At 42.9% G+C, this 20,915-nt stretch overlaps 1 pseudogene; it reads right to left on the minus strand.

The window, feature by feature from the left end:
* Nucleotides 1-1,941: 1,941 nt before the first annotated feature.
* LOC139457528 (uncharacterized) lies at nucleotides 1,942-11,186 on the minus strand (annotated as a pseudogene).
* Nucleotides 11,187-20,915: the final 9,729 nt, after the last annotated feature.

The following is a 20,915-nucleotide window of genomic DNA, read 5'->3' on the forward strand; positions in this document are numbered from 1 at the left end:
GCCAACTGTCTACTAAATGCGGACCACCAAGCGATCACTGCCCACTCTCTACTGACTGCGGACCTCCGACTGATCACTGCCCACTCTCTACTGACTGCTGACCACCGACATGATCACTGCCAACTGTCTACTAAATGCGGACCGACAAGCGATCACTGCCCACTCTCTACTGACTGCGGACCTCCGACTGATCACTGTCCACTGTCTACTGACTGCTGACCACAGACAGATCACTGCTCACTGTCTAATGACTGCTGACACCGACTGATCCCTGCCCACTGTTTACTGACTGCGGACCACAATGCAATCACTGCCCAGTGTCTACTGACTGCGGACTACCGACATGATCACTGACAACTGTCTACTGACTGCAGACTACAAAGCGAGCACTGCCAACTGTCTACTGACTGCGGGCCTCCGACTGATCACTGCCCACTGTCTACTGACTGCTGACCACCGACATGATCACTGCCCACTGTCTACTGACTGCTGACCACCGACATGATCACTGCCAACTGTCTACTAAATGCGGACCACCAAGCGAGCACTACCCACTGTCTACTGACTGCGGACAACTACGCGATCGCTGCAAATTGTCTACTGACTGCTGACCACCAAGCAATCACTGCCCACTGTCTACTGACTGCGGACCACCGACTGATCACTGCCCACTGTTTCGAACCGTGTGCATTGTACCGGACCGATAACTCTGGCTTCAATATTTTCTGAAGCATTTGTAAAATATACCCAGGAACGTCCTCGCATGAAGTGGCTGTAAGTAAGAAATGTATCCATTCTTTTCGCAGAGAAACACCTTGTGGAAATGCTAAATTTCAAGAGGTCTTTACAATTGTACTTGATATTTTTCATAAATATACTCTATCTGCACAGCTCGTTCACGTTAACCCAAATTTATAGCTAAAACATACTTTGACAATGCATAGTTTCGCTTACATTACCCAAGAGCCCAAATTCACAAAATTATCATTGTCAAAGATGGGTCTTGACCAGACAACCCAGTGATTGATATGATGAGCAACGATCTAAGCGATCGGTTTACGTCAAAGCTGCTTCAACCAAATCACAGCTCCTGACCTGAGTAAAATGATTTAATATGTAATCACTTCAACAGAGCAGGTATTAAAGTAAGACATATAAATGTACGAATGTTTGGATGTGAAATTGTTGGCTATAACATTCAGTAAAGATATTCATTTTACAAGCAATGTGTTACGCCCTTAAATTACATTTTAAAGAATTCTTAATATAGGAAAGTCGTTGTGTTTGTACCAATAATTCTATCGCACCATCCTGAAGTACCAAAATCGCAATTGTGTGGTTAGTATAGGTGGGCTATGTAGCCATGTACCGCGCACATTTCCTTAGAGTGCACATTGTGGGATCAAAATCCATACTTCGCCCAACGTTTTCCCACCGCTTATCTTTTAACAATCAATTTCAATCCCTCCATCCGTTGGTGATGTGGGTTGAAATTCGGTTTAACTTATACAAAATGTCCATTTAATAAATGTCCTATACAGGGAAACATGGAACCATGTATTCAGATGGCTTCAATATCTTTGATATAGACCTCTTGTTATATATCAACACTATAACATAAAGCATGACTTGCATGCATTTTCCAAAGGTTTCTGTGTACAGGTCTTTGTTGGAAGATAGGGGGAAGGGATGACCGTGCAGAGTTGCGTCCCTTGGGATTCCAGAAACCTATATTCTGGGGTTTAAATCCCAGTTCGCCCCGATTATGCTTCAAGGTTTGTCAGCACTACGCCCTGCTCGTGGATTTCACTGAAGAGGTAAACGGTAAATCCAACAGTAAACTACCAAAACTGGAATATTGTCAAAGGGCCATCATACGAAACAAATGAGCACTAACTCGGTTGTTTGCCGTATATAAAAGTTTTATTTTATACAGTTGAAAGTAGTTATGTACAGGTGCATCATTGGCTTGGGTCAACATACAAATGGGTATAGTGTAATAGAACACCCAGCCTAACCCTTGGATAAGCGGGAGAACAAATCCCTACCCCTCATTGACGGCATACATAGCCAAAGCAATACTACACAGATTAACTTATGAGTAATCACAAAATTTACAATGAAGTATAAACTAGGTGCACAGCCTGATGTGGAAGGCTTACATAGCCAAAGGAATACTTCACAGATTAACTTATTAGTAATAACAAAATTTATAATGAAGTATAAACTAGGTGCACAGCCTGATGTGGAAGGCTTGCAGTGAATGTATGATACTATAGCATTTGTATGATACAAAGCAGGTTCAGCATGGTCGCTACTTTTGTATATGTTTCAAAAGATTGGAACATGGTCACATCGAGCATCCGATCGAACTGACAGAGCAGGTGGGTGAGCATTGACACCGTTTTCTTCGTCATTGGAGCTGTAGATCGGGTTGTCCTCCATCACTGTGATTAGAGTGAGTAAGTGAGTGAGTGAGTTTGGTTTAACGCCGCTTTTAACATTATTCCAGTTATATCGCGGCGTGTCAGCTTAATGTGGGAGGAAAGCCCGAAGTGATGCAGGTCTCAGACGTTTACCACTTCGGTGAAACCCACGAGCACGGGTATGGTGCTGACAAACCTAGAAACATAATCGGGGCGAACCGGGATTCGAACCCACAATCATAGGTTTCTGGCGTGCCCAAGGGACGCAACTCTGCACAGCGAATCGCGGCGCCTTAGACGACTGGGCCACCCGTGCCCCCCCACTGTGATTAGAAGAAGAGAAGAATTAATTCATTTTCGACATGATGTGTTGTGGGTCAAGAGAAATGTTTTGGACATCATTGTTACTGGTATGTTTTGCAACGCACACTGTGAAACGTATTCTGTCTCAATGGTGAGGGGGCCAGCGCCCCGCAACTCACCGTGCAGAGTTACGTCCCTTGGGTGCGCCAGAAACCTGTGATCATGAGTTCCAATTCTAGGTTCTCAGCACCATACATGTGCTTGTGGGTTTCACCAAAGTGGTCAACGTCTAAGACCTGCATCATTTCGGGCTTTCCTTGCACATTCAGCTGACACGCCGTGATATAACTGGAATACTGTTCAAAGCGACTCCATGCAGACGACACAGCTTAGGACCACTAGCAGCCAAAGGTACCCCTCCATTGTATCAAGCTGGACGATCACAGTGGTTCTATTGGGAATCCCTCACGTGAAAGTGAGGAGGAAGAACGCCATTGGTGATCAATGATGGAGCTACATCCATGTCCAGAGCATCAATGTTGTGTGGGCAGGAACCCTTAAAGGAGAGAGAATCTTGACGAGTAAAAAAAAGGAGAAGGGAATATTGACGAGTAAGCATTCTCGACTCTCCTTGGGATAGATGGACACTTCCAGCAGATGGTAATTCACCATGGTTTATGATGGTTGACAGTGCTGCAATTCAGCGGATGACAAACATCAATTGCAAGAATCCAATGATGATATACACCAGCAAATACGACACGAAATGCCAAAAATACCAAAATGAAAGTCAAGGTGTTTGGCCCGTGCGAACAATTGAGACATATAAAATCTTTTTACACACGACTCTGAGCTAATTATATTTTATTAGAATATACATATTGGACAAGGCAAACAAACATTAAAATATGTGCAAACAGATTATTTACGGATTTGACATTTCCAGCCAAAAGATAAACCTGGTCCTATTGTATCACTCGTCTAGATGTGTGTGTTGGGATTAATGCAGCTCTGAAGACGACAAACACTGCCAGACGTTACTACACTAATCGAAAAGGCAGTATTTGCATACGGTGCAGAACATACCTGAAATTGATTGGAGAACAAACCTCTTTATTCTGAATGTTATAAATACAATTTGAAATGATCATCCATCGTCAACCTTTCCATTATTTCTGATGTACTAATTATTTGAAAATATCAGTCCAAAATGTTAAGTAATTGGACAGGAAACGTAGTAGATCAAAGCTAAAATAAGATCCTATTATACACAAATGATACGCTTATTGTCTCATCTTTAAACAAATGTCCAACATAGGTTAATCTGATATAAAATACCAATGTTCAAGCAGTACATATCAAGGACAAATCATGCTTTGTAACTGCTTGTAGTAATAGATAGTTTAATCTCTGCCTTCTCTGTGTGAATTGATCCCACGTTCTATGTCTATCTGACGTCAGTCTGGACAAGACAATACAGTGATTGTTTGGGTACGTTGACACGCCATCACATGAGTCGACGTTTGACCACCCGATCCATTTAGTCGCCTCTTCTAACCCCGAATCCCCTCGGGGCTAGTAACGCCTTATTGACAAGTAAACAGTCACCCGATATGCTAAAGGTTGCACACCCAGTTATGTCACTTACCCACAGACTCATATGATCCTTGGTCTCTGTGGAACAAACACAACAGTACAGTGTACAACTATTCCCCTGGGAACCAATGTTAAAATAACAAACAATTAAACATATAATCTTCAGGTTTAATTAGAGGAACATTCTTTCTTTCATATACTTGAATACAACAGTTCGTATGTAGTTTACGCTTTAGAATAAAGCTTGTACGAAGAGTAAATAATTTATTTAAAAGAATATAATCGTCAAGAGAGAGTATTTTTAACTGCACGTATTTTGATGGTACAAACATGTTAATAAAGTTACTACTTACTGTTCATTCTGTTTTGATTTCGATCCAGCTGAAGTATAATTTGAAAACATACTTTATTCACGGCGAGAAATGAAAATAACATAATTATCAACCCTGAGAATGATCTCATCCGTATTTTTTAACAATGTCATGTATCCAAAAAAATCATTTAAATTCCCATGTACACCATTATGGGCAAATGCATTACTTGTTTAAGAGTTTTAACGGCTCTTAGCTATAGTGCAGCAATACCGTGGTGGACAAAAGACCGGACTCACACATTGTACCAACGTGGTAATCAAACCAGGGCGTTGTCGTGACGTGTGTTCCATTTGAGCACAAGGCTGCCCTTTGGCCCACGTTATGCAAGAGTGACTTGCTGAGCATGTTGTAGAGCACTGAAGCTTTATTTCATCCCCAACTCCAGTCTAGGTGTGAATCAGTGTCATTACGGCATAACGTTATTGGGGGACAACATTCTTGTAGGCATTGATACCAAATGCACGGAAGTAATACGAGTTCAGTATGGTTGCAAAATACAACGTCATTTTGCGGTGATGTTACTACATTACACCCTTCAAAAAAACATACCATTTGCAGTGTTCCTTGCTCGCCTTGACCTGAGAAGGCCAACTACGGTAGCAACAACAGCAAGTAGAACCAAGGCGCCACTCGCTGCTGCACCTATAAGCTGAGGTGTGGAGTCTGTAATCTCTTCTCCATTGCCAACACCTGAAGATTACATGAGAGTTATTCTAGTTGGGTACCTCTTACTTAACTTTTTTTTGTGAACATCCCCATTCATGAAATCAGGATATTTGAACGACAAATATATATATTTGTTTTAACAATTTCCCCCTTTTTCACTGGACGAGAGGTCGGTCACATGACAGCAAAACTAACGTTCCTAAGAAAATGAAGGACGTAATTTGACGCCCATACGTTTTTCACGAAACTGTAGTCTTGAAATGACATAAACGCTAACGGACTACTTCCACATTCCTTGGGATACCCCGAGGAATTCTCACAAACGGATACATAAAGAGGCGTTCTGTCTGATCATTTAAACCATTTAATCTCGAACACAGCGTTTTCGCCCACGAATATCCTCGCTATGACCTATCTTTGTGAAGAAACGAAGCGAGTGACATCCGAGCTATTGTATCGACTCGACCTGTGTCTAGCCTGACAGTGACAGTCTGCAGCAATCTATGAATTTACCTTATTAATTTTAATTTGACACATCTTTACAATCCCCCTTCAATGAGCTGTCAATACACACACACACACACACACACACACACACACACACACACACACGCACGCACACACGCACGCACGCACGCACTCACACACACACAGAGCGGGTTAAAACGATACTTTACTGACTGATTGACTGACTGACTCGCAATCACTTACGCAATCTCTAACACATTGCCCCTTTGTTCGAAGGGAATGGGTAATACACCCGAAAAGTTCGTTACATATTCAAGAGTATAGCACAAAAGACACGCTTGCAAAGACATGCCAATCCAATATGTGGGGCAGAAACCCCTGTTATAGTATGGAGATCCATGTCAAGGGTATACATGAACCTCAATTACCTAATTCTTGAAATGGAATAATTTCAAACAATGGTCTTGTGAAGTGTTATGAAATTAAAGGATATGCTCATCGCATCCACACACCATTCACACAGAAGAATGTATACACGTCTGTACCAGGTCAGGAACGTGAGAAATACAGCGATGTTCTCAAACAGACAATAATACAACATCTGTTGTGAATAATACTTGCGCTGAGTACTTCAATTAAAATGAGTACAATTGTCAATATTGTAAAGGTTTAAATTAAGAGCAATAGCCTTATCCTTGCATCTATAAATGAAATATTTGACAAAAAATATAATGAATTCAAAGACTTTGTCAGTGTAAACAGTATTTTTACATCCATACAATATAAATTATGGGTCATGTATATTAAGCTCGTATTTATACTGATGTATATCCTGTAATCCTGATGTTTTTAAGGTTTTGAGTGTAAAGTTATCTACTAATGTGGAAGAAATAGCTCATCGAGGTCTTAACCTTTCTGGAAAGTTAATTGAAACTGGACAAATAATTCACAGATTGATGAACAGAACTATTTCGACCCTTGGTGAGATTGCCATAATTGCGTTTATTACCCACGTGGTGAAGATGCCGGTGATGAGATACCACATCCTTGCGTCACGCATGTGCCGTACAAGGTTGAGCTCGTTTTATTCGTTTGATTGGATAACCGTGACGTCTATCATTGATGTGCAACGGAACTACTTGTTTCATTCATAAAAAAAAAATTACTACTGCAAGGCAGAACTTAAAGGAATCGCATGAATGCAAAAGACATTTATGCACAGAGAGACACTTTAGTAAACCAAACAAGATAGTCACACGCTTCAAATTCACTTTGCATTCTATATTAGTTATGCATACAGCTATTACAGACATTACATAATCGAGCTATATCCATTTGCAATGTACGATTACCGATAGATCTTTCAATTTGATTTTACGTAAAAGTGGTGAATTGAAGTCAGTTTAAACAATCCGGACAGTTATGTGGACTCACGTTGGAAGCTCCGACGTATGCCATCAGTGTCCCCTTCAAAACGTATTTTGTGGGTCTGCTTCCGAGGGTGAATGAAAGTACACGACTGCACGACCAGATAACTTAAAGTGAACAGTTCCGAAACAAGTCATTCGAAAACTCCGCGGAAATGTGTCTGACTTCTGATTTCGTGACCCCCAAACATCCAAAAGGTTACCAATAACGTTGTGAGCAGATCACGGTTGTCTTTTCTTCTTCCGATGGTGTTCTTGCCCTGTCACTGACATGCAAGAAGACTTGCGTTTGTTCATTTTCACGTCTTCAGTACAAGGTCGTAAAGTTAACAGCAACGTCTTTGACGTGCACTCTGATTTCCTCTTCCAAAATGGACAGGATATAAATTCAGCTGATAGATCAAGGAAACCGAACCATTTTGATGCACAGCCGGGACCCCGTGGGAGCGAGTGACCGAGTGGTGGTCCGAGATTCATAGGGCGGCGTTAATTGACTTTTAACGTTTTCGTATACTTGTCCTGCGTAATAACAACCAAGCTCTTGAATTACCATACGTTGACGAAATTCTTTAAAAAGTGTCGTCATGTTTGCACAAACAACAGGAACATGTTGTTAATGTGTATGCATAGAAATGTCAAAAATGCCCATTTGCAATCAGATTTGCAACCGGTTTCAGTTTAGTTTGTTAACGAACAAAAGTTGCTTTATGTATTTTCACTTAAATACATACTAGTATTTAATGTGGGTAAGTAATAAACTACCACACTCATTCTCGTCAGATGCTACTTTTTACGTGAACTTTCTATGGTATATGACATCGCAAAAGTGGTATTCCCTACATATAGTTGAATTATATTTTTGTGACTTTACCAACCCCCCAAAAGATTTTCTTAAGCAGTTACATAAAATATTGTTTAAATTCTTGTGGAATGAAAAACCAGATAAAATAAATGGAAGTACAATAATATGCAAATTAGTTAGAGGGAGGTCTTGGCATGATTGATATTGCTACTTTTGTTCAGTCCCTGAAATTGATATGGATAAGAAAAATGGCTGATGTGAATCTAGAGAATATCTGGAAAAACAATTCTTTTTGTTTCAGGAACATTACAATATATTTTCTCCAAATGAGATCTGATTGTCAGAAAAAAAGCTGGAAAAAGTAAAACTAACTTTTAGAAAGACTGTTTAATATATAAAAGTACATGTATTAAACATTTAAGTTGGACTTCTCAAACTCATAATATTTCAGAAGAGTACATGTGTGTGCAAGGAGGTGAGGGATTGACATGCCTTGTCCATGATTCGCTGGCTTCAATGTTCACCACGATGCCCACATCGAGGTTTGGGCTAATACTGGTCGGCGCATAGTACAGTGACCATGTCTTTGACATTTATCTTTGTGAAAAGTAAAACAAACTGAAAAGAAAACCTCCTTACGTCCGAAACATTTTGGTCATATCGAGTACATGACATTTGAGCCAATCTTAAATAGTGACATAGTTAACTCATTCCATGATTTAGCCAATGTGGATAACATTCATTGAAGACCAATGGTATTAACGGTGCGTGTTTATACTCTCAAACATGAATACGTGTGTAATTATTACGTGCCTGTAAGGATGTTAAGAGAGAAAGTAACAGTAGACTTACTAATGTTTTGAACGTGAAGAGCAACGTACTGGCTTTGATGTCTTTTCGTCCCAATAACGACACAGAACCAGTCAGCCTCATAATGGATATTGACATGTCTTATCCTCAGTTTGAATTGTCCATTGTTGCAGTCCGTCTGTTGTACATACAAGCCTGGCAATGTTTACATCCTCAGTCGACACTTGTTGTTGAAAAACTGCACATCAGCTATTTTATTTGTTTCGTAGTTCCTGTACCATTCGACGTTGACAGTATCTAAAGCATCTGTGCGACACACGAAGGTAATATGCCGACCTGTTGCGACCGTTTCATTTGTACCGTCGCTGGGTTTAGCAAATTCTCTTATTTCTTTGTTGGCATCGAATGTGATTTCTGAAAGACACAAAAATGGAATCCATATTCAGGAAGGTGCATGTACAGTCTACCTTTGTTCACGTCCTCACGGTAGCAATAATAACGAGTACCAACAGGGCACATGGCACCAGGTAAACGTAACCCTAACCCTAATAACATCACACACTCACGGTAGCAGGAATAACGAGGACTAACAGGGCACAGGACGCCAGGTAAACGTGACCCTAACCCTAACCCTAATAACATCACACACTCACAGTAGCAGGAATAACGAGGACTAACAGGGCACAGGACGCCAGGTAAACGTAACCCTAACCCTAACCCTAATAACATCACACACTCACAGTAGCAGGAATAACGAGGACCAACAGGGGACAGGACGCCAGGTACACGTGACCCTAACCCTAACCCTAATAACATCACACACTCACAGTAGCAGGAATAACGAGGACTAACAGGGTACAGGACACCAGGTAAACGTGACCCTAACCCTAATAACATCACACACTCACAGTAGCAGGAATAACGAGGACTAACAGGGCACAGGACGCCAGGTAAACGTGACCCTAACCCTAACCCTAATAACATCACACCCTCACGGTAGCAGGAATAACGAGGACTAACAGGGCATATGGCACGGTAAACGTGACCCTAACCCTAATAACATCACACACTCACAGTAGCAGGAATAACGAGGATCAACAGGGCACAGGACGCCAGGTAAACGTGACCCTAACCCTAACCCTAATAACATCACACCCTCACGGTAGCAGGAATAACGAGGACTAACAGGGCATATGGCACGGTAAACGTGACCCTAACCCTAATAACATCACACACTCACAGTAGCAGGAATAACGATGACCAACAGGGCACAGGGCGCCAGGTAAACGTAACCCTAACCCTAATAACATCACACACTCACAGTAGCATGAATAACGAGGACAAACATGGCACATGGCACCAGGTAAACGTGACCCTAACCCTAATAACATCACACACTCACGGTTGCATGAATAACGAGGACCAACAGGGTACAGGGCACCAGGTAAACGTGACCCTAACCCTAACCCTAATAACATCACACACTCACGGTTGCATGAATAACGAGGACCAACAGGGTACAGGGCACCAGGTAAACGTGTCCCTAACCCTAACCCTAATAACATCACACACTCACGGTTGCATGAATAACGAGGACCAACAGGGTACAGGGCACCAGGTAAACGTGACCCTAACCCTAATAACATCACACACTCACAGTAGCAGGAATAACGAGGACCAACAGGGCACATGGCGCCAGGTAAACGTGACCCTAACCCTAATAACATCACACACTCACGGTAGCATCAATAACGAGGACCAACAAGGCACAGGGCGTTACAGAATGTATGACCAGAGGCTGAGTAGGTGGTTCATCTGAGTTATATGCCTTCATCCATTAGTCTTGATAAATACCAATGCCAACATGAGTGTACACACAATGGAACAAAAGGTAACAATAAACAAATAATGATTTCGTGGATCGTTCTGTATTGTTTTCAAACAGGTTGCCTTGTCCAGATTGGATTAGTTAGACTGCAGACCAGTAATACTGAAGACTTGGCTCGCTCTCTGTATATTCTTGACATCGCTGATTCTGTGTGCGTGTCTGTCAGACACTGTGGTCATGCATGGTGACTTGGTTGATTGCGGATTGTCGCTCATAACATTAACCACTGGATTATCTGTAGATATACTAATTGATAAATCTCTATCACGTTGAGCAGTATTGCTATATATTCTGACGATAGCCAGAATGAACATAAGTGTACAAATATGTGGTATTATACATACCTTGTTGTTCTCCATGCACCACATGTGTGTAAAAATGCATAACTAGTCCGTACCAGAATACTACATGTGTTTCATATCCCATGGTGTAGTGATAGTGTCAGACAAGTACTGAGACATTTGACCCTAAGGCTGTACGTAGCGAAGTGCATCCTCATCATTGAGTGAGACCCCATCACCCGCATCCTTCCACCAGCGGAACATGCACTAATCAGGCACTTGTGACTTTATGGAATGGCTTACTTCCTTGTGGTGAAACTGTAATCTATTGATTCTGTTCAGGTCCATTCACTATGAAGATGTTCAGCTTATTAATTGTTTAGTGTTTTTCATTTAACGTCGCACTTAGCAATAGTCCAGCAATATGCAAAAGGTCTGTAAGTGTGTGTACATTCATATTATATCAGTTGTTGTCACTCTACGTACAATTAAGTAGAACATACTCTAACAACCATCACAAACATACACACCACACCAAAGACCACAAGACCTTTTCTATACACCAAATTACAATCGTTGAAGCTCAGATATCAATGGGGGAACATCATGAACTGTGAGATTCTAACGAAGATCTGGTGGTGCTGGGATGTTAGGTCACACTGACATGTCTCTTTGACATGCACAAGGAACCTGAGATGACACGATAGCCTGCTGAGGACTTTGTGAGTCGTACAGCTCCTTGGCAGTAGTTGAATGTTGCGATGGCATCAGTATGTTTACTGATTAAACCAAAGTATGTTTAGTATGACATAGTCATCGCACATTACAATCCTCAATCTGGTGTAATGAACACATCATAATACGCATGATACACAGTATATACATTTAAATTGTGTTCCTTATAGAAGACTTTTATTCACCAGCGAGCTAAATATGACCATTAATGTAGTGGCGCATTATTATCAGGGCGCATATAAGAAACAATGACGTACATGACAATGCACCCAGTAAACAATACAAATGAGGGAAGGATTTCACGTCTCACACAACAATAAAATGTCAAGTGCCGTCAGTTCCCTTACACAAGTTGATCAAGCAGCTCTGACAGTCGCCAACCGTGTATGGCCGCATCTATTATTTGGGAGTACTGCAAGAAGATGACACTGCCTGTAGTTGTCAACCCTTTACAGGGTGCTGGGGTAGCCTAGTGGTTAAAGCGTTCGCTCGTCACGTCGAAGACCAGGGTTCGATTCCCGACATGGGTACAATGTCTGGTGTCCCTCGCCGTGATTTTGCTGGAACATTGTTAAAGCAGCGTTAAACCATACCCATATGCATTATGCTCACACCCAATTCTGCTGTTAGTGAAAGACTTTCCTCAGTTACCGACTGCAATCGTGGCTTAGTCACACGTTAGTCAACTGTGACATGAATCGAGGAAGTGAGAGAAATATGAAACAAGGATTTCACATCAGTAAGGATAATATCGTTGATAATATGTCTATGTGTGCTTAGGGTGGGGCCTTTATGATCACGTTATGATCAGCATTTACTCTTCACCAGTGCGGAAGATGAAAACGAAAAACCCAATTGACTGAACAGCAGGCGACATATTTATAACACCTGAATGTTAACAATCAAGTTAGAATGCCTTTGGAGGTGGATTATAGAATGATAAGTGAAATAAGTGGAATATTTTATCAAGAGTGTAATTAACATCTTATTAGTTATCATATAAAGGGTAGCGCTGTAGATGCGATAATCCGATCCGATGAACTTGGAACCGCGAGTTAATAGATAGATGTAAGCTGCTCGGCGAATACACTAATTCTAAGTTACTGCACTGAGAGTTATTACGTTTTTAACATTAGATTTTTTAAATGGCATTACATGTATATAAACAATACACAACTACCCTCGTGTACTTCCGTAATGTAAAGACCATACCTGTGCTTGTTGGTTTCAGCGACAAAACCATTTACATTTTCATATGAAACTTCTAACAGCAGTGTCCAGTATAAGGACAGTGTCAGAGCAAGGGTTGAATGTTTCAAAGTTGAAGTCATCCCTTTTGTCATACAGTCTTGTGAGTTTTTTTGTCATACTGAAACTTCAACATATTAAATAGATGAGACGTTTTCACTGATATTATTTATTTGGTTACACATCCCCTGTTTAAATTTGCCATTTTGAGTGTAAATGCAGACTCTGAAATTAAGACATTATCACTTTAGGGTTTTCGCCGTGATATAACTGTAATACTGTTCAAAGCGACGGGAAACCCAACTCACTCACTCACTCCTCCCACATCAAGCTGACACACCGTGATATAACTGCAATACTGTTCACGGCAGCGTTAAACCCAACTCACTCACTCACTCCTCCCACATCAAGCTGACACACCGTGATATAACTGAAATACTGTTCAAAGCAGCGTTAAACCCAACTCACTCACTCACTCCTCCCACATCAAACTGACACACCATGATATAACTGAAATACTGTTCAAAGCAGCGTTAAACCCAACTCACTCACTCACTCCTCCCACATCAAACTGACACACCGTGATATAACTGAAATACTGTTCAAAGCAGCGTTAAACCCAACTCACTCACTCACTCCTCCCACATCAAACTGACACACCGTGATATAACTGAAATACTGTTCAAAGCGGCGTTAAACCCAACTCACTCACACACTTCTCCCACATCAAGCTGACACACCATGATATAACTGAAATACTGTTCAAAGCAGCGTTAAACCCAACCCACTCACTCACTCACTCCTCCCACATCAAGCTGACACGCTTTTATATAACTCAAATATTGTTCAAAGCCGAGTTAACCCTAACTAACAAACTCATTGTTCCAGGCATTTGAAATTGATAATCTTTGACGGCAGTTACCTTTCTGGAGGTATTTCATTCATTTGTTGTTTTCCTTCTACAGGAATGCCAAAGAAATTAAATTGGTGGGCTGCGAGTCTTTTCCTTATTCCATATCAGAAACATTTAGAATAGTATGATCTCATCTGTTCATTAATTCCATGCAGCAGTATGCATGTTCTGAAATACTGCCATAACCCAAGTTGCCGGAGTTTGCCATATAGCAACCTGTTTGGCGCATTGGGAAATGGACACATCCTGACTTCAAATCCGTTAGGTCCAGTCGTATAAGGCGCCGCGATTCGCTGTGCAGAGTTGCGTTCCTTGGGCACGCCAGAAACCTAGGATTGTGGATTCGAATTCCGGTTCGCCCCGATTATGTTTCTAGGTTTGTCAGCACCATACCCGTGCTCGTGGGTTTCACCGAAGTGGTAAACGTCTGAGACCTGCATCCCTTCGGGCTTTCCTCCCACATTAAGATGACACGCCGAGGTATAGCTGGAATACTGTTAAAAGTGGCGTTAAACCCAACTCACTCACTCACTCACTCAAATCCGTTAATATTCATCTTGGTAAGGGTATATAAAGCTAGCTGGGTTACTTGTCAGTAGCCCCCGTGCCAGTATTGACCCCACCACCCGTATTTGTTATGTCAACTCTACCCATATGCACCCATTTTGTCAAGTAGCTTCATTAAATGTTAGGGCAAAATAGATAAATACTTAAAGAGACGTATTTGGTGAGTACTGTATATGATAAACCTTTTGTTACTGGTGTCAGCGTCCTTGTTTCGGTTTGTATATATTTCCCTCACGAAAGCTATTGTTGTTGGTTTATTACTATGTTTGTTTAAGTTTCATTTTACTCAAACTTTCCTCATACACATTCATGATTAACATAACAAGCGAGCTGGTTTTTACGTGTTACGGAAGTGTTACGTGTAGTCAGGAGGTTGAACACATGGTATAGAAGATATATGCAGCTTGGTGAATCATCGAATATCATTTTTATGAATCTGCACACGATATTAACAGGCGAAGTTAAAGAGGAAACTTTGTTTTCGGGTTTCATTTGCCGGGTAAACGTGCTGCGTAGTGAAGTCATCCACGTGCCTCTTGTCAGACAAAATGGCGGCTGATACTGTAAGTAAATACACAATGTTCATAACAGTGAGTGAGTGAGTGAGTGAGTGAGTGAGGTCTGACATGTTCGGACTTGTTTCAGAAGTTGTATAGCTCAGAACATTACATGTATCTAACGCAATGGATGGTCATGCACCGTCACAGTGACCGTAGCAGAGAGAACATTACACGTATGTAACGCAGTGGATGGTCAAGCACCGTCACAGTGACCGTAGCAGAGAGAACATTACATGTATATAACGCAGTGGATGGTCAAGCACCGTCACAGTGACAGTAGCAGAGAGAACATTACATGTATCTAACGCAGTGGATGGTCAAGCACTGTCACAGTGACAGTAGCAGAGAGAACATTACATGTATGTAACGCAGTGGATGGTCAAGCACCGTCATAGTGACCGTAGCCGAGAGAACATTACACGTATATAACGCAGTGGATAGTCAAGCACTGTCACAGTGACCGTAGCAGAGAGAACATTTAACATATGTAACGCAGTGGATGGTCATGCACCGTCACAGTGACCGTAGCCGAGAGAACATTACATGTATGTAACGCAGTGGATGGTCATGCACCGTCACAGTGACCGTAGCCGAGAGAACATTACATGTATGTAACGCAGTGGATGGTCATGCACCGTCACAGTGACAGTAGCCGAGAGAACATCACACGTATGTAACGCAGTGGATGGTCATGCACAGTCACAGTGACAGTAGCCGAGAGAACATTACAGGTATGTAACGCAGTGGATGGTCAAGCACCGTCACAGTGACCGTAGCAGAGAGAACATTACATCTATGTAACTCAATGGATGGTCAAGCACCGTCACAGTGACCGTAGCAGAGAGAACATTACATCTATGTAACTCAATGGATGGTCAAGCACCGTCACAGCGACCGTAGCCGAGAGAACATTACTTGTATTTAACGCAGTGGATGGTCAAGCACTGTCACAGTGACAGTAGCCGAGAGAACATCACACGTATGTAACGCAGTGGATGGTCAAGCACCGCCACTGTGACCGTAGCAGAGAGAACATTACATGTATGTAACGCAATGGATGGTCAAGCACTGTCACAGTGACAGTAGCAGAGAGAACATTACAGGTATGTAACGCAGTGGATAGTCAAGCACCGTCACAGTGACCGTAGCCGAGAGAACAGTACATGTATGTAACGCAGTGGATGGTCAAGCACCGTCACAGTGACCGTAGCAAAAAGAACATTACACGTATGTAACGCAGTAGATGGTCATGCACCGTCACAGTGACCGTAGCAGAGAGAACATTTAACGTATGTAACGCAGTGGATGGTCAAGCACAGTCACAGTGACAGTAGCAGAGAGAACATTACATGTATGTAACGAAATGGATCGTCAAGCACCGTCACAGTGACAGTAGGAGAGAGAACATTACATGTATGTAACGCAATGGATGGTCAAGCACCGTCACAGTTACCGTAGCAGAGAGAACATTACATCTATGTAACTCAATGGATGGTCATGCACCGTCACAGCGACAGTAGCCGAGAGAACATTACAGGTATGTAACTCAATGGATGGTCAAGCACCGTCACAGTGACCGTAGCCGGGAGAACATTACATGTATGTAACGCAGTGGATGGTCAAGCACCGTCACAGTGACAGTAGCAGAGAGAACATTACACGTATGTAACGCAATGGCTGGTCAAGCACCGTCACAGTGACAGTAGCCGAGAGAACATCACACGTATGTAACGCAGTGGATGGTCAAGCACCGTCACAGTGAACAGTAGCCGAGAGAACATTACATGTATTTAAAGCAGTGGATGGTCAAACACCGTCACAGTGACAGTAGCCGAGAGAACATTACAGGTGTGTAACTCAATGGATGGTCAAGCACCGTCACAGTGACAGTAGCCGAGAGAACATTACATGTATGTAACTCAATGGATGTTCATGCACCGTCACAGTGACCGTAGCAGAGAGAACATTACATGTATGTAACTCAATGGATGGTCAAGCACCGTCACAGTGACAGAAGCAGAGAGAACATTACAGGTATGTAACTCAATGGATGGTCAAGCACCGTCACACTGACAGTAGCCGAGAGAACATTACAGGTATGTAACTCAATGGATGGTCAAGCACCGTCACAGTGACAGTAGCCGAGAGAACATTACATGTATGTAACTCAATGGATGGTCAAGCACCGTCACAGTGACCGTAGCCGAGAGAACATTACAGGTATGTAACTCAATGGATGGTCAAGCACCGTCACAGTGACAGTAGCCGAGAGAACATTACAGGTATGTAACTCAATGGATGGTCAAGCACCGTCACAGTGACCGTAGCCGAGAGAACATTACAGGTATGTAACGCAGTGGATGGTCAAGCACCGTCACAGTGACCGTAGCAGAGAGAACATTACATCTATGTAACTCAATGGATGGTCAAGCACCGTCACAGTGACCGTAGCAGAGAGAACATTACATCTATGTAACTCAATGGATGGTCAAGCACCGTCACAGCGACCGTAGCCGAGAGAACATTACTTGTATTTAACGCAGTGGATGGTCAAGCACTGTCACAGTGACAGTAGCCGAGAGAACATCACACGTATGTAACGCAGTGGATGGTCAAGCACCGCCACTGTGACCGTAGCAGAGAGAACATTACATGTATGTAACGCAATGGATGGTCAAGCACTGTCACAGTGACAGTAGCAGAGAGAACATTACAGGTATGTAACGCAGTGGATAGTCAAGCACCGTCACAGTGACCGTAGCCGAGAGAACAGTACATGTATGTAACGCAGTGGATGGTCAAGCACCGTCACAGTGACCGTAGCAAAAAGAACATTACACGTATGTAACGCAGTAGATGGTCATGCACCGTCACAGTGACCGTAGCAGAGAGAACATTTAACGTATGTAACGCAGTGGATGGTCAAGCACAGTCACAGTGACAGTAGCAGAGAGAACATTACATGTATGTAACGAAATGGATCGTCAAGCACCGTCACAGTGACAGTAGGAGAGAGAACATTACATGTATGTAACGCAATGGATGGTCAAGCACCGTCACAGTTACCGTAGCAGAGAGAACATTACATCTATGTAACTCAATGGATGGTCATGCACCGTCACAGCGACAGTAGCCGAGAGAACATTACAGGTATGTAACTCAATGGATGGTCAAGCACCGTCACAGTGACCGTAGCCGGGAGAACATTACATGTATGTAACGCAGTGGATGGTCAAGCACCGTCACAGTGACAGTAGCAGAGAGAACATTACACGTATGTAACGCAATGGCTGGTCAAGCACCGTCACAGTGACAGTAGCCGAGAGAACATCACACGTATGTAACGCAGTGGATGGTCAAGCACCGTCACAGTGAACAGTAGCCGAGAGAACATTACATGTATTTAAAGCAGTGGATGGTCAAACACCGTCACAGTGACAGTAGCCGAGAGAACATTACAGGTGTGTAACTCAATGGATGGTCAAGCACCGTCACAGTGACAGTAGCCGAGAGAACATTACATGTATGTAACTCAATGGATGTTCATGCACCGTCACAGTGACCGTAGCAGAGAGAACATTACATGTATGTAACTCAATGGATGGTCAAGCACCGTCACAGTGACAGAAGCAGAGAGAACATTACAGGTATGTAACTCAATGGATGGTCAAGCACCGTCACACTGACAGTAGCCGAGAGAACATTACAGGTATGTAACTCAATGGATGGTCAAGCACCGTCACAGTGACAGTAGCCGAGAGAACATTACAGGTATGTAACTCAATGGATGGTCAAGCACCGTCACAGTGACCGTAGCCGAGAGAACATTACAGGTATGTAACTCAATGGATGGTCAAGTACCGTCACAGTGACAGTAGCCGAGAGAACATTACAGGTATGTAACTCAATGGATGGTCAAGCACCGTCACAGTGACAGTAGCCGAGAGAACATTACAGGTATGTAACTCAATGGATGGTCAAGCACCGTCACAGTGACCGTAGCCGAGAGAACATTACAGGTATGTAACTCAATGGATGGTCAAGCACCGTCACAGTGACAGTAGCCGAGAGAACATTACAGGTATGTAACTCAATGGATGGTCAAGCACCGTCACAGTGACCGTAGCCGAGAGAACATTACAGGTATGTAACTCAATGGATGGTCAAGCACCGTCACAGTGACAGTAGCCGAGAGAACATCACACGTATGTAACGCAGTGGATGGTCAAGCACCGTCACAGTGAACAGTAGCCGAGAGAACATTACATGTATTTAAAGCAGTGGTTGGTCAAACACCGTCACAGTGACAGTAGCCGAGAGAACATTACAGGTGTGTAACTCAATGGATGGTCAAGCACCGTCACAGTGACAGTAGCCGAGAGAACATTACATGTATGTAACTCAATGGATGTTCATGCACCGTCACAGTGACCGTAGCAGAGAGAACATTACATGTATGTAACTCAATGGATGGTCAAGCACCGTCACAGTGACAGAAGCAGAGAGAACATTACAGGTATGTAACTCAATGGATGGTCAAGCACCGTCACACTGACAGTAGCCGAGAGAACATTACAGGTATGTAACTCAATGGATGGTCAAGCACCGTCACAGTGACCGTAGCCGAGAACGTTGAAATCGAGAAGTTGAGAAGCACAGGCAGAAATTAGGTGTACGTTTACAATAGATAAAAGACTCCTGTAATTGTTCAAATGGTTTAATTTGCCATACTGACTGACATACTGAGAAAATGCATGATTTCATAAATAACATGAACATGCCAAAATGTCAATTTACAAATTAATAGCTTGTGTGTCCATCTCTGGTTGCGATGCAAGCAACACATCTTTGTCTCATGGAATGGACCAAGCTTCGCACAAAGTCCTGTGGGATATCTGTCCATCTCTGCTGGAGCATGTTTCGAAGTTCCTGAGGTGTCTTTGGAACACATGGTTGACGTCGAAGGCGCCGTTCCATCTCATCCCACATGTGCTCGATTGGTGAGAGATCAGGGGAGCGAGCCGGCCAGGGGATGACAATCACGTTGTTTTGTTGATGAGATTCCTGAACAAGTCGAGCAATATGAGGCCGGGCATTGTCATGTTGAAGGGTATTGCCTGGGCCATGGCGACGCAAAAACGGTAGAACAACAGGACCGATGATCTCGTCGCGGTAGCGCTATCCATTCAGAATTCCCTCAATCTACCACTACCAAACGGGTCGTCTGTCTTGCTGTAATCCCACCCGTACCATAACGCTGCCGCCCCCGAACCGATCCTTGACACAATGATTGACGTAACGGTCACCTCGACGTCGGTACACTCGAATCCGCCCATCACTGTTGCTGAGGTGAAAACGAGACTCTTCAGTGAATAGAACTTGTCCCCACTGCATGACCGTCCAGCGTAGGCGCTGTCTGCACCACTGTAGACGTGCTTGACGGTGGTTTCCTGTCAAAATGGGACGTCTTGCCGGTCTTCTGGCGTCAATCCCTGCACATCTAAGGCGGCGACGTACTGTTTGTGAAGATATTCGTCGAAGGCCAGGGATGCTTCTTGCAGTCACTGTTGCTGGCTGGAATCGATTTTGTAGGTGTGTTGTTCGAATCCAGTTGTCTTGTCGATTATTGGTTACGCATGGCTTGCCACGCTGAGGATGGTCTCTGACTGCATTCGTCTGTTGCCATCGTTGCCATAAACACCAAATGGTGTTTCTGTGGACGTTAAATTGTCTTGCATCATCACGTTGACTCTATCCTACTTCAAGCATACCAAATGCTCGCAGACGCTCGTTTTAGGACAGGCGTGGCATTTCGTAATGTTGAAGAATTGCGTAATTTTGTTGTTTTTCT

This window comes from Haliotis cracherodii, unplaced genomic scaffold (assembly GCF_022045235.1).
Source record: "Haliotis cracherodii isolate W230 unplaced genomic scaffold, xgHalCrac1.p SCAF_12, whole genome shotgun sequence".
NCBI classification, from domain to species: Eukaryota; Metazoa; Mollusca; class Gastropoda; order Lepetellida; family Haliotidae; genus Haliotis; species Haliotis cracherodii.